Raw genomic sequence first — 15,400 nt, forward strand, 5'->3', positions numbered from 1 at the left:
GGCTAGGATAGGCCAAAAAATTATGAAGCATATGATCTGGCAGAATTTCCTTCCACACATTCTTGCTCTTAACACAATCCCTAAGAGCATGACAGGTAGTTTCAGACTGGACTCTACACCTACTACAAGTATCAGCCTCCACTAAATGACGCATTTTCCTATCTACGTTAGTAAGTAACCTATTCTTAGCCCCAGGCCACAGGAAACTCCTAATGCGATAGGGAACTTTTAAGGCCCAGATATTCTTCCAATTGATAGAAGGAGGAGAGTCTAAATTAATGTAGAACGCCTCAAACGCAGACTTACAAGAATAGGTCCCGCTATTTGTAAGGGACGAACAATGAATATCCTTATCTTCCTCCTTACTGCTCACTTTGACTCCCCTAATCTTCAGGAGCGTTTCCAGATTAAGGTAGGTCTCAAATTTTGACCAAATCCAATCTCCCTCCGAGTGCACCACATCAGCAATACTCCAATTACGAATCTCCAGAGGTAGCGTCGAAGTACACTCCTCTAGTAAAGGCTTCATCCCCAGCCAGGTGTCATTCCAAAAACTAATAGATTTACCATTGCCCACCGATCAACCAATCCCAGAGCAGAATTCAAAGAACACTGCATTAACTCATTTCCATAAGAAGGAACAATTAAGAGCTCTCTCCTTAAGGCCCCAAAAACTTTGTCCTTTCTATATTTCCCACACAATAACCGAACCAAAGAGCCGACGGGGATTGCCACATTCTCCAAAGGAGCTTCATTAACAGGACTTTATTATTGTCTCTGGCTTGTCTGGTTCCTAAACCTCCCCTATCCTTAGGCTAGCAGACTTCCTTCGAAGGAACCAGATGGACTTTATTTCCCTCTTCCTAGTTTCCCCACAGGAACCGACGATTAATTTTATCAAGGCCATTATGAACAGGTTACAGTAATTTACAAGCTTGCATTAAGTGATTGGGAGCAGCACAGTTCACCGATTGGATCAAGGTAAGCCGGCCCGCCAGAGAAAGGGTTTTAGCTTTCCAATTAGCACAATTCTTATTAGTTTTATCAAAGATCTCTTTAATAGAAGCTTTCGAGACTCTATCACTATGGAGGGGAATCCCCAAATAGTTTCCAAATGCCTTGGTAAGAGGGATACCAGAAATCTCATTTAAATCCTTACAAACATATGATAAAACGTGAAAAAAATAAAAAATATATATTATATTTTGTATGGGTTGGATAAAAATATTTCGTTGAATTTAAAAATATATCCAATTCTATCATTAAATTACAAAAAATATGATTTTTTTTAAAACCAACTGATATGCAATTGGTGCAGAACAAAAAAAACATTTGTGTTTTATAACTATGTATGAAATTGATCCAATTTGATGACGTTAGGGGTAAAATTGATATTGTTTGTCGATATTAGAGATAAAATTGCACAATTTTAGACGTTAGGGATAATATTGCTCTTAGTTGTAAACATTTGGGTATTTCTACATAAGATATTTTAATAAAGTAAATTATATATTGAGGTTTCGTGGTATAGTTGGTTATCACGTTAGTCTAACACACTAAAGGTCCCCAGTTGGTAAATTACATCCATGACCACTGAACTTTACCCAATCATTGAACTTCAATTCTTAACAATATGATCGTTAACTAAGTACTCAAAATGACCGTTAACAACCTCAAATGAAAATATTTAAGAATTAAAGTTGTTGAGAACAACATTTACCATGAAACCACATTTTTTTATTATCCAAAATCACATTTTTTGGAGCTTTCTCTCTCTAAAAATTCACTTTCTCTCTCCTAACCAAACAACACCTAAATGACATTAAAACGAAATTTTTCAAGAATTAAAGTTCCTTAAAATATTATTAAATCTTCGAAATTTTTATTTTCAGACCGTCAGTGGTCGTTTTGAGGCGTTGAGTGGCCACCGGTGTTAAAAAGTGTAAAGTTCAGTGGCCATACTGTTAAAAATTGAAATTTAGTGGTTATAATATTAAATGGGTAAAGATCGGTGACCATGGGTGTAATTTACCCTATACTTATATATTATTCATGTATTTATTTAATATTATATATTTACCCTATGTCATTCTCTCTACAAATGATTTTGTTACAAATAATTTAACTTGCATGCTTAATCACGCTTTTTCACGATTAAATTTAAATGATTTCTAACTTCACATTTTTAATACGCCTTAATCGTTCCAATGGCGATTTAGGTGCGAACATGTAAATAAATGGGGTTTTTGGGAGAGAAATTAGTTTTAGACATCGGTGTATATAGCTTAGCATAGATACATATATTCTCAAATATTGTAATTTATCTTTCCGATTTACATTTTCTCCTTGCCTCTTTTCGTACATATACCGATTCATTTAACTAAAAATGAGTGATTCTTCTAACTTAAATGGCTTTAAATCAAATGCTTAAAATGGTTTTCAAAACGAGAAAGAAAAGGTTTTCAAACGAATTTGGAACTTGAAGAAATATGTGATTAGACCGTTAGCGCTTAGTAGTGTTAAGTAGGAGGCTGGTGGTTCAAACCACGCGATTTTGAGGTGCCTAGTAGCCTTTCTCCGGAAAGGAGCTAGCCTTCTCGACTCGTATCCAATTTTCCAAACCCAATCGGTCTTCGCAAGGAATCTGGTGTTCATTTCCCATTCGTGGGTGGCGACTCTTCCAACTCCGAGCTCCGGTCCCACCGAGTAGTTTGATTCCCAGATTGGTTGCTTTCGGCTCCAATCATATCATTGTCGTCAATGGTATCATCCCCTCAGGTTCACCGAGCGAGGCTTAACATCAACAATAGCTTTTTCCAACAGCAAAGCGTAACAAATGAAAATCAATAATATTCATAAGACATTATTCTACAAATAATTTTGTTTGTAGAATGAGAAACTCTTCACTATATCAACTTGCTCATTTTGCACATGAAAAATTGACATTGACTATTATATATGATAAATTAAGGCATTGTTTGATAACTTAAAAGAGCAATTTTTTTTGTAAAAGAAAGTAGGATTTATATTAAGTAATAATCTCAGTCATAGAACGTAGAAATGGAGGGGGGTGATAAGACATTCTCCTCGATGGGCAACATTAGCAACGGCTCGTGCAAGAACATGTGCTTTGTTACTAAAAATCCTATTAATGAAACTAACAGAACAGTTAGAAATAAATATTTTCAACATTGATTAATATTTAAATGTGTTTGATAACTAACCATTTAAAATATTTCTTCTAAAAAAACCGTTTAAAATATCTAATTAGGTTAAAACTCACTTATTATGGTAAATTAAAATACTTAAATTAAAACTTTAAGTTACAATATTAATAATAAGAACTTAAAATCAAATTCAATACGTTAATTTTAAGATTTACTAAAATAGTTACAATATTTAATATTAGTTTTAGTATATCGATTGCTGATGCATACTAAGATGAGTTGCTAGCCTCTTGGAAAGAAAACAATCACTTAATCTTATTGAATTAATTCACGTTAATGACAACTTAAACTAGTGTAACCACCAAAATGTTTTATATAATTAATAATGTTGAATTCAATTAATGAGACTTTTATTACGGAGGAAATAGTGGAAAATAGTGAAAAATCTTAGTTATATATACATAGATAGATTAATCTCTTCTTATTGCTATTTCGATCTGAAACTCCAATTGGTATCTGGGAATTCCTTACACTGTGTTATTTTTCACTAATTAAGAACAAAGGTACCTCATTTCCTTCTGTGTTCTCTTACTTCGATTCATCTAGCCTTTTTGCTTGAATTTAAGAGTTTTTTTAGGAATTTTGTTTGTGCCATTAATGAAACTCATGTAGAATAGTTTCTAGATTGTGATGAGATTTTGTGAAATTATTGGCCGTTTTTTATTTTCAGGCATTATTTTTGTTTTTTCCTTATATTTTTGGTTGACGAATTTATTGTTTAGTAAGAAAAGTTGATTTCTTTAAGCTCATTTTTTTTATGTTGAAATTTTGAAATATGAGAGATTATTATCTTCTAAATGCAATAATGTGAGATTATATTGCACGAAAACTACTCTTCAATAGCGTTTTTGCATTTCATGTTTGTTTACTACACGTTCTCCTCTCATTTCTCTAAATATTGAAAATATAAAATGTGTTTCTGGTTTAGAAAAACATTTGCATTGTGACTATAATTCTTGCTAATTGAAACTTACTATTTAGCAAGATGCCACATGTGCAGGTAATGGATCTTTTAGCAATATGCCATATAGGAGGAAAATTCAAGACTGCCAGTGATGGCACAATGATCTATGAGGGAGGGAAAACTCATCCTATCTTAATCGACAAACGTGGTGATCTAAAGCTTAATGACTTAAAGAAAAAAGTGGCTACAATGTTTGATATTCCTCCTTGGTGCATCTCTAAGGTCAATTTCTTCTTCCCACCTGATAAGAAGAATCTCATTGATGTCGATAATGACTTCATATACAAGTCGATGATGATGTTGCATGATAAGTCTATTGATATATATGTTGCTTAGAGGATGATTTTGCAGCGATTGATTGTTTAATTTGATTGAGATTTTTAATAATGTAATCAAACATTATGTTATAGAAATGATGAATTTGTGTTCCGATTATTTGGATTTTTTAGATAATATATGTGATTTTAAGAATTAAAATGTCTAGTTTATAATTTGGGAATAATAAGTAACCTCAAAATTAAATAGTCATAGTTATATTGTACCAACGTGAGAATTTTAAGGCCTAAAGCCGAAATAGTAAATCATGGTTATAATAAATAAGTACAATTAAAAAAGCAAATAGAAAAATTAATTAGATAAAAGAAAAATTAGCTAAAATTACACCTTTTTTTATTATACTTAATAAGCGCCTCTTCTGAAATAGTAAAAAGTGGTTATGATCACAATATAGGCTATGGTAGAGGTGCACGTGGTCGGTTAACCAGTCCATTTAATTCGGTTAACTATATTTCGGTTAACTTATTATTTTGGTCGATTAACCTATATTTCGATCGGTTAACCATTAGCTACTTTTCGTAGCAAATATCACTTTATATCTATAATTATTCACTTTTAAATAAAGGACAAAGTAAAAATAAATAAATTACATTTATATATTGACAAAACACAAACCCGAAAATCAAATTGCAACTGTATAAAATGAACTTAAATATCAATTTACTTCATAAACTGTCAAATTAGTAAAAAACGTAAAATGTCCACCATATGATTTATTGTGTCGATTTAGAGTGTTATTCTTTAGGGAGTTATGTTTTGTTGATATGTAAGAATGATTTTTTAAAGATAAAAATGTTTTCGGTTGTAATTAGAACTTAATTGTGAAATTGAAATATTTTTTTTTTTGTAAATAAAACATACCACATATCTCTATTTGCAAACTTTTACATTACGGGCTTCTATATGTAAATTGTACAAACCACGGACATTTTATTTGTTCTTTTCCCTAAAATAAATATATAACTATTTAAATATTAAAAAAAATGTTGAACATCAAATTTAATTAATAAAACCGCAAAAACATTAAATTATAAGTTATTTTAATCTTTTTAACTATTAAATTAAATATAGTATATTTATATATTGATAATTAACTTTCTATATATAATTTATACTAGTTTTATGTGTATCAATGCATAATCGGTTTATTTTTCGGTTTCGGTTAACCATCGGGTTTTAAATAAAAAACCGTAACCTAGTTCATCGGTTACTGTTAACCTATTTTTCGGTTCGATTTCGGTTTCGGAAAATGGTTTTTCGGTTAGTTTTGTAAGGCCCTAGGCCATGGCAGTACATTTGAAGCTGAATTCTGGGGCATCCTCTCTAGTCCCCGTTTATCTATCAAGAGAAATTTGAAAAGGATTACGGTGGAGTCTGATTGTGTAGAAGGAGTCACTATGATTAATTCGAGTTGTTTAGTTCATCATCATGTCAGATCCTTGATAGGAAATATTCATTTTCTTAGAAGTAAGTTTGAATTTATCACGTTCCTCATATCTATTAGGAAGGTAATAGGTGTGCTGATTGTTTAGCATCGAAAGCCCAATCTATCCAACTAGGCTGCCATGTTATTTCCTCCCCTGGTGGTGTTCTTACCGGTCTCCTTGAAGCTGATTTTCTGGGTTCTTCCATGTCTAGCGCAGTTGCTACTTGATGTAGTTTTTTTTGTTGTTGTTGTTTTCTGTCACTATTTTCATAGCCTACAAAAAAATCTAATTAAAACATCAAATTTCATATAAAAAACATTTTATTTCGCTTTAAGTACCAAGTTGCTCATGCAAAATATTATCTACCGGCATTTCTAGATGCAAAATCACTAAAAATAATAGTGGTGGCAAAAGTACACACGGTCCAGTAAGGGTTGAGCTACTGAAAAATAATTTTACTTTGACAGAAAATAATCGTTAGACATTTTAAAGTTCAATAGTAAGAATTAAGTTCAGAGTCAGAAGCATGTTTGATCAGAGTTAAACATATGAAAGAATGATGCTGATACTTAGATATAATCTACGTGAACAATAACTTAAGTCAAAACAATGTTGAGTCTTGTTGTTGGCGTCCTTGGATTGATTCAGTATCAGAACTTTATGTAAATGATTCTCATAGACAGTGGCGGATCCAGGAATCGACGTCCGTGGGGGGGCTAATTTTAGTCCGAATATTAATTTTTCGAAGTCCAGCCTGTTAGGGATGGACAAATTTTTTTAACCTTCTAGCACACTTAAACTTTATGGTTTTTGTATGTTAGCTAAAAATTGTAACATTTTCACACTTGTTTTAGTCTATATATTAGTCTATATAGACTCTATGTAGTAATATTTCATTGTTTAAAGGTAGATGAGATTGTTAAAAACACTTGTTTTTTTTAAAAGGTCCTAGGTTCAATTAGGAGTGAGCAGAACCGAACCGAAAACCCAAAGACCAAAAACACCGGTCCGAAAAAACCGGACCAAACCGGATCGAATTATAATTTGGTTTGGTTTGGTCCTAATTTTTAAGCTAGTTTGGTTTGGTCCGGTCCAAAACCGAACAAAACCAAACCAAAATACAATATGTAGTACTTTTAGTTTTAAGGTTTTAAATTAATTAACTAATTATATATAGAAAAGAAAAAACAATTAAATATGTTTTTTCTCTGAACTAATTATATATATACAAAAGAAAAACTAATTATATGATTATTGTCTTTATATAATTGTTTGATTATTCAAGGAACAAATAGTTGTAGGTCGCTAGTGCTTTGTTTGGTCCAAACATGAACCAAACCGGACCGGACCGAAATAATTCGGTTCGGTCTAGACCAAACCAAATTATAATTTGGTTTGGTTTGGTTTTAAAAAATAGAGGTAATTTGATTCGGTCCAATTTGGTTTGGTTTGGTTTTTGGACCGAACCGGACCGTGCTCACCCCTAGGTTCAATTCCTTCAAACCTCAATTTATTTTAGAAATCGTTTATTTATTTAAATTTTATTTTTCAAAATTCAAAATTTTAATATTTTGGACCTATTACTCCCTAGATCTAAATTTCTAATATTTTTAGCCCTGTTAGGCCTCTCTAGATTCAAATTTCTTTTTTTTTTTTTGCCTTTTAAACCTCTATAAATCCAAATTTCTAATTTTTTTTGGATTGTTAGACATTTCTAAATCAAAATTTCTAAATTTTTTTTGGCCTATTAGGCCTCCATAAATACAAATTTCTAAGTTTTTTTTGCCTTTTAGGCCTTCTTAAATCCAAATTATTAAAAAAAAATTACCTGGTAGGACATCTGAAATCAATTGTTTTAATTTTTTTACATATTCAGCCCTGTCTAAATCTAATTTTGTACATGTTAGGACTATTAAATGAAATCTAGTTTAATTTTGAGAAATTGTATATTAATACTTAAAATTGGTTGTTGACCATTCAAATTATAACACGTATATATACAAAAAAAAAAATTAAGCAAGTTAGCAAAAAAAATCCCAAACGCACATGTAAAATCCCAACCGAGCAATCCTGTATTCACTACTGGCTCAGAGGATCATACTTGAAGTATTTATCTTTGATTTGTTTTAGTTTACGTGTTGATTGATTTGAGTGAATAGCTGATGCTTGGAGGTTCTTTATTTGTTTTCCAAAGACGCAAATAAAATAGGCTTAAAACATTATTTGGTTCGTGACCTATTCAAAATTGTGTCATTTGGCCCTGATCTATTATTTGGTCACATTTGGCCATTCACCTATCCCATTTGGTGAAATTTCACCCAATTTGTATGAATACTTAACGGAATCTTTATCTCATTGATAAGTAACGATATTTTGTCACTTAAACTTGAAATATGATATTTTTAAAAGTTTTTTGTTTCATACTATGTGGAAATAATTAATTAGATTAAAAAAAACAAAAAAAGAAAACAAAAAACAAATCCTAAACTAAAATCTATTAAGTTCAAGTGTGAAAATATCGTTACTTATCAATGAGATAATGATTCGGTTAAGTTTGAATCAAAATTAGGTGAAAGTTCACCAATTTGGAATAGATCATGGGCCAAATATGATCAAATAATAGATCATGGATCAAATGACATAATTTTTGGATAGATCATGGGCCAAATAGTGCTTTAAACCAATAAAATATTAACTTCTTTTCTAATTTTCATACATTTTGTTTCACAAAACTTCATGATGTGTTCAAGTAAATGACTTTAATATTCATACATTTCCCTGTAATTTTGGGTGTGTGCTTGATGATAGAGTAGTTCGAGTGTCGTGACTATTCGGGTTTGTCGATTCTGTATTGTGGACGGTCTTTTATATAAACTCTCATAATACTTTGGTTAAGTATATTTATTAATTTATAAATTTATTGATCTCTGAATTCTTTATCAATCTGATTCAATGTTAGGTCCGGTTTTTAAAACATTGGTATAAAGTAAACAATGGAGATAGAATTGAATTGTGGTTCTCCGTAGCTGAATGTTATTTAATTTTATTTCAATAAAGTGACTTTCATAGTAAGGTTTTGTGGTGTAGTTGATTATCACGTTAGTCTAACACATTAAAGGTCCCCATTTCGAGCCTGGGCAAAGCCAAAACTTTTTCAATTTTACTCACTAAATATGGGCCTGGTTTTATTGTAGTTGAATCACAGTGTTTTTTATTGAATTTTTTTCTGACAAATAAAATTATCGGAATGATCATGTGATAACCACATCGAAAATAATTTATTTTTACTAAATGTGGCAAAAGTACATACGATATGAAATCAAGATGCAATTTTAATATATAGATTTAACTTAGTAAGTAATGTATCATTTTTGGATGACACGAAACTGACATGCAGATTTTAGATTGAGTTAGGGGTTGATATGCTAACCCATGGAAATGAATTCGCAAAACTAGCAATTGAAATAATAATATATGGAAAAAACGACACCAAACGACATAAATATTTAATATTTATTATTATATTTTCTCGTGTTTCTATATGTCACTTTATTAATAAAGATAATAAAATTATAATGTTTACTTGCAAATATTTTTTATTCTATTAATTTTAATTTATTATCAATTTTATTATTATTACAAAATAAGTTAATTGATTAAAAGAAAAAGAAAAAAAATATTATATGATGTGTGTGATTCATTAAATATTGTTATCGTGACTAACCACTAGAGAAGATTTGTGGTAGAGAGTGTTTTTAAAAGAGAGCCGTTAAAATGGTGATGTGTCCATACCCTCCAACCATTAGAGTTGCTCAAATGAACTCATATAGCCAAATAACACAGTTTTAGACAACAACAAAAAATACAAGTCTATTTTTGGAATTATATCCCTAAAATGTATGTATTCTTTTTGCAACAAAAAAACTCGAAGGCATTCATGTGTAAACTCTCAAAATCATAGGGGTTATTTTTAGAATTATCCCTAAAATTTATGTGACCAAATATATGACGGGTACTAGATACACTAGGTTAATCTCATACCCTTCACATGGTAAATCTTTTAGATGTCATTTCCTTTTACATGGGGTTCCGTACTAATTATCCTTCCAAGTTAACTGCATAATCATCTGATGTTCTAATTTGCTTCATACATTTCCCTGTAATTTTGGGTGTGTACTTTATAATAGAGTAATTCAAGTAAGGTGAATATTTAGATCCTCGATTTTGTGTTGTGGGACAGTGGCCCGTATGAACTCTGATAATAAAGTTAATTACAAGTGTGTTGTGTATAAAGTAAAAAAGGGAGATAAAATTGAAACATGAACTTGGTTCACCGTTGCTGAATGAGATAAGAACTAAATTTAACTATACCGTTCAAGCGAATTGCAGATTTAGCCCCAACGTATGAAATGGTGGAAATTTAGCATTAACGTTTCTAATCAAGATCAATGTTAGTCGTGCTTTATTGAAAATTTGAAAGACTGGGTTGACTGTTATTAACTATCACGTCGGACATTCTAAACAAGTTTGTTGATAAACTAAAGCAATTTCGTACATTTTTTGTAGCTATATTAATGACGCATAAATTATTTTAGCTAGTTTGACAAAAAAAAATTGTGATTAATTTATATATAACATATTTGGAATGTTTGAAGTGACATTTAAACACCAGTCAAACTAATTTTTTCTAATTTTTAATAACGTATGGCTAAAATCAATCTTTCTTGGAAATATTAGAATTAAATTTGCACAATTTCACATGTTAAGGTTAAGTTTGCATTCCCTTAAAACGGTAGGGTTAAAGTTGACCTCCATTGTTGAATTTTATTTAAATTTATTTAAATAAAGTGATTTCCATAGTAAGGTTTCATGGTGTAGTTGGTTATCACGTTAGTCTAACACACTAAAGGTCCCCAGTTCGAGCCTGGGCAAAGCCATAACTTTTTTTCAATCCTTTTTAAAAGAAAAGGTGTAAAAATACCTTTAAAGTTTACCGTCATGAGCAATTTTACCTTTAACATTGGCAATCAAGAACAATTTTACTCATAATATTGTCAAGTTTGGTCAATTTCAGACATTATTGTAAAACACATATATTTTGTTTTTTTCAGACATTATTGTAAAACACATATATTTTATTTTTTTTATTCTGCCTCAATTGCATGAGTTTGTTAAAAAAGATCATATTTTCTGTCATTTAATAATAGAATTGGAGGTTAATATTTATTAATTGGGGGAAATATTTTTAACTTTTTTTGTCCAACTCTTAAAATAGATAGTATTTTTTTCACATCTAATCATATATTTATGATCTGATGAGTGATAAAAATGACTCACGTGTGAAGAGTAAATGACATGATTCATGACTGAAAAAACAGTTTGATGAATTATTACTAAAATGAATCCAACTTGGCAACATTAGGATAAAATTGTTCTTGCTGCCAACGTTAGGTAAAGTTGCATCATTTTAGATGTTATGGAGTAAATTTGCTCCTGGCTGTAAAATATATATATATTAGTAAGTTTTTTGGGCGTTGTGTGCGATTTATGGCTAATTGGGCTCCCTTATGTGTACTAAATTTGTGCTGCTAATTTTGGGCTTTTTGTTTACTTTTTTTTAGTAGACATGGGCCCGGTTTCAAGCAATTGATTGATTCCCCTGGAAAATTGCACAGAAATTCATCTCTTAGAAACTATTTACAATTATGTCAAGTCATAATTTTAGATTATATCAAACTAGTAAAATCAATACTTTTAATATATTTTAAGGATTATAATTTATAAATTAAAAGTCTAGAATATATATTTTAGGATTTATGATTTATGAATTGGAGTCTAAAATGTTTAAATTATGGTGTAAAATCATAATATGTAGAGAATAATGACATATTGAGAATTAAATTTGGTGATATGACTTAGTTGTAATTTTGTAGTTAATTATGATATTCATGTAATTGACCCATGATTCACAATGTTAGTTGTTGAACTTCATTTTTTGGGGGGTTAAGGTACAAAAAATTCCCCCAAACGTTTTAGGTCAGAAGTAATTTTATCCCTAACGTTTAAAATGATGTAATTTTATTCCTAACATTAATATTTTGGGTTAATTTCAGATACTATTATAAAATACAGACATTTTTTTTACTTATTTTGCACCAATTACATATCAATTCGTTCTAAAAGAAGGATTTCATGTTTTTTGTAATTTAATAATAGAATTAAAGATTAATATTTGCTTTGGGCTCTGCCTTCCTTGTAACAAAAAAAAGAAGATTAATATTTATAAATTCGATGAATTTTTGAACTTTTTTGTGTAATTCGTATAAGACAATATATTTTTTTTTTATTTTTTTTCACATCCCAACATATGTTTGTGATTTGTTATTAATAAAATGATGCACGTGTGAAGTGTAAATGACAAGATTCATGACCGAGCAGACAGTTTGATGAATTATTTCTCAAATTGACCCAAATTATCAACGTTAGGGGTAAAATTTCTTTTGGCTACAAATGTTAGGGGTAAAATTGCACCATTTTAGACATTAGGGGATAAAATTGCTCATGACCCGAAACGTTAGAGGTATTTTTGCACCTTAACCCCTTTTTTTGAAAAAAATTTATAAAAATAAAACTTCATAATTTAACTGATTTGTAAAGATAGTCTTTGTAATTTAAAAGTTTATAAATAAAAGCCTATATTTTGTGAATTTTGCGGTTAAAAAGAATGTGTGAGTAAATTTTTTAAGTCAAACAATACTTGAAGGTTTAATAACTATGTTAGACGGTTTTCGGTCTAGAAAGAGCGTGTTTCAGTTGCATTTTTTTATGACATGTCATTCACGTGGCATCTTCGGCTTTGGTGATTTTCAGGCAAAAATGAACACGGGTGAGACCAAAGTTAAACGGTGATAACTTTCAAGTTAAGAATTCAAAACTTACGGAAATTCTCTTCCCTTAAAGGGAACAAATCAAAACAAAACACAAACGAAGCTCATAACTTTATTTCAACACAGATTTTCAATTGAATAATTTTATACAACAACAATAAAGCCTTAGTCCCGAAATGATTCGGGATCGGTTAACATGAACCATCATACAAAACCGTGAAATTTGCTACCAACAGAATCAAAAGAACATGGAAGACAAAAAAAAAATCTGATTTACATGACAGGTAACTAAGCAGCAAAACACTTTGAACCCTTTCTTGGATAAACAATAGCACTACTAACACACATTATCACCCTAAACTTCGTTTCGTGACATAAAAGTTCTTAAACTTTACGTTATTGTAACGTTAAAGTCCAAATCAAAGAAAATTCATTTAAAAAATCAATGAAAGGATCACATGAAAATAGATATTTAACCATAAGATTAGTAGCGCTACACTTCAGAGGTCATAGATGTATTTTACCCCTTTTCGTCTTCAGTAATCTGTAGTTACGTACCATTTCGGCGTTATTTTCAGAGGGAAATCCAAAGAACGGAAAAGTTTCCTACAAGTGACCGTTTCAAACATGAATTAAAGAAGTATATAATTTTTTTAATGTCTTATGACAATCATATGATACGTAAAAGTGAACACAAAATGACTAATATTAAACAACCATATTATTATTATAAAAAAAACCATATTATTCGTGTTTTGAAAACCAAATCGGACTGATCGGTTCGACCGCAAATCGATCAAGTGTCCTATCCAGTTAGTGATTGGTTTTATATGTTCAACAAATTATATTGATCCGCTTAAATCGACCAAGTGAACCACAAACTGGTCCGGTTCAATGCTTCAGTCTGATCAGTTTTGCACACATACACAATTAAAAAAAAAGATTATGGAAGTAGCAAAAATCAAACTTAGATCACTAAATAACAACTATGCACGTCTTACCACTAAGCTACTTCCCACTTATGATTTCTAACTTCACGTTTTTAATGCGCCTTAATCGTTCTAACGACGATTTAAGTGCGAACATGTAAATAAATGGGGTTTTTAGGAGAGGAATTAGTTTTAGACATTAGTGTATATAGCTTAGCATAGATACATATTCTCAAATATTGTAATTTATCTTTCCGATTTACATTTTCTCCTCGCCTCTCTTCGTACATATACAAATTCATTTAACTAAAAATGGGTGATTCTTCTAACTTAAATGGCTTTAAATCAAATGCTTAAAACGGTTTTCAAAACGAGAAAGGAAAGGTTTACAAATGAATTTGAAACTTAAAGAAATATGTTATTAGGCCGTTAGCGCTTAGTAGTGTTAAGCAGGAGGCCGGTGGTTCAAACCGGACGATTTTGAGGTGCCTAGTAGTCTTACTCCGGAAAGGAGCTAGCCTTCTCGACTCGTATCCAATTTCCAAAACCCAACCGGTCTCCCGCAAGGAATCTGGTGTTCATTTCCCATTCATGGGTGACGACTCTTCCAACTCTGAGTTTCGGTCCCACCGAGTAGCTTGATTTCCAGATTGGTTGCTTTCGGCTCCAATAACATCGTTGTCGTCAACAGTATCATCTCATCGGATTCACCGAGCGAGGCTTGATATCTACAATAGTTTTTCCAATAGCAAAACGTAACAAATGAAAATCAATAATATTTATAAGACATTCTACAAATAATTTTATTTGTAGAATGAGAAACTCTTCACTACATCAACATGCTCATTTTGTACATGAAAAATGACATTGACTATTATATATGACAAATTAAGGCATTGTTTGATAACTTAAAAAAGCAATTTTTTTAAAAGAAAGTAGGATTTATATTTAGTAATAATCTCAGTCATAGAACATAGAAATGGAGGGAGGCGATAAGCCATTCTCCTTGATGGGCACATTAGCAACGGCTCGTGCAAGAGCTTGTGCTTTGTTATTAAAAATCCTATTAATGAAACTAACAGAACAACTAGAAATAAATATTTTAAACATTGATTAATATTTAAATGTGTTTGATAACTAACCATTTAAAATATTTCTTCTAAAAAAACCGTTTAAAATATCTAATTAACTCACTTATTATGGTAAATTAAAATACTTAAATTAAAACTTTAAGTTACAATATTAATAATAAGAACTTAAAATCAAATTCAATACTTTAATTTTAAGATTTACTAAAATAGTTACAATATATAATATTAGTTTTAGTGATGCATAGTAAGATGAGTTGATAGCCTCTTGAAAAGAAAACAATCACTTAATCTTATTGAATTAATTCACGTTAATGACAACTTAAACTAGTGTAACAACCAAAATGTTTTATATAATTAATAATGTTGAATTCAATTAATGAGACTTTTATTACGGAGAAAATAGTGGAAAAGAGTGAAAAATCTTAGTTATATATACATGGATAGATTAATCTCTTCTTATTGCTATTTCGATCTGAAACTCCAATTGGTATCTGGGAATTCCTTACACTGTGTTATTTTTTACTAATTAAGAACAAAGG

At 30.5% G+C, this 15,400-nt stretch overlaps 1 non-coding gene across 1 annotated transcript; it reads left to right on the forward strand.

Annotated features, from left to right (window-relative positions):
* Window positions 1-10,817: 10,817 nt before the first annotated feature.
* On the forward strand, window positions 10,818-10,891 carry TRNAV-AAC (transfer RNA valine (anticodon AAC)). The gene has a single exon. It is a non-coding gene; the product is annotated as a tRNA-Val (tRNA).
* The last annotated feature ends 4,509 nt before the right edge of the window (window positions 10,892-15,400 follow it).

The sequence above is a fragment of the Euphorbia lathyris genome, chromosome 8, assembly GCF_963576675.1.
Source record: "Euphorbia lathyris chromosome 8, ddEupLath1.1, whole genome shotgun sequence".
In the NCBI taxonomy this organism is placed as follows: domain Eukaryota; kingdom Viridiplantae; phylum Streptophyta; class Magnoliopsida; order Malpighiales; family Euphorbiaceae; genus Euphorbia; species Euphorbia lathyris.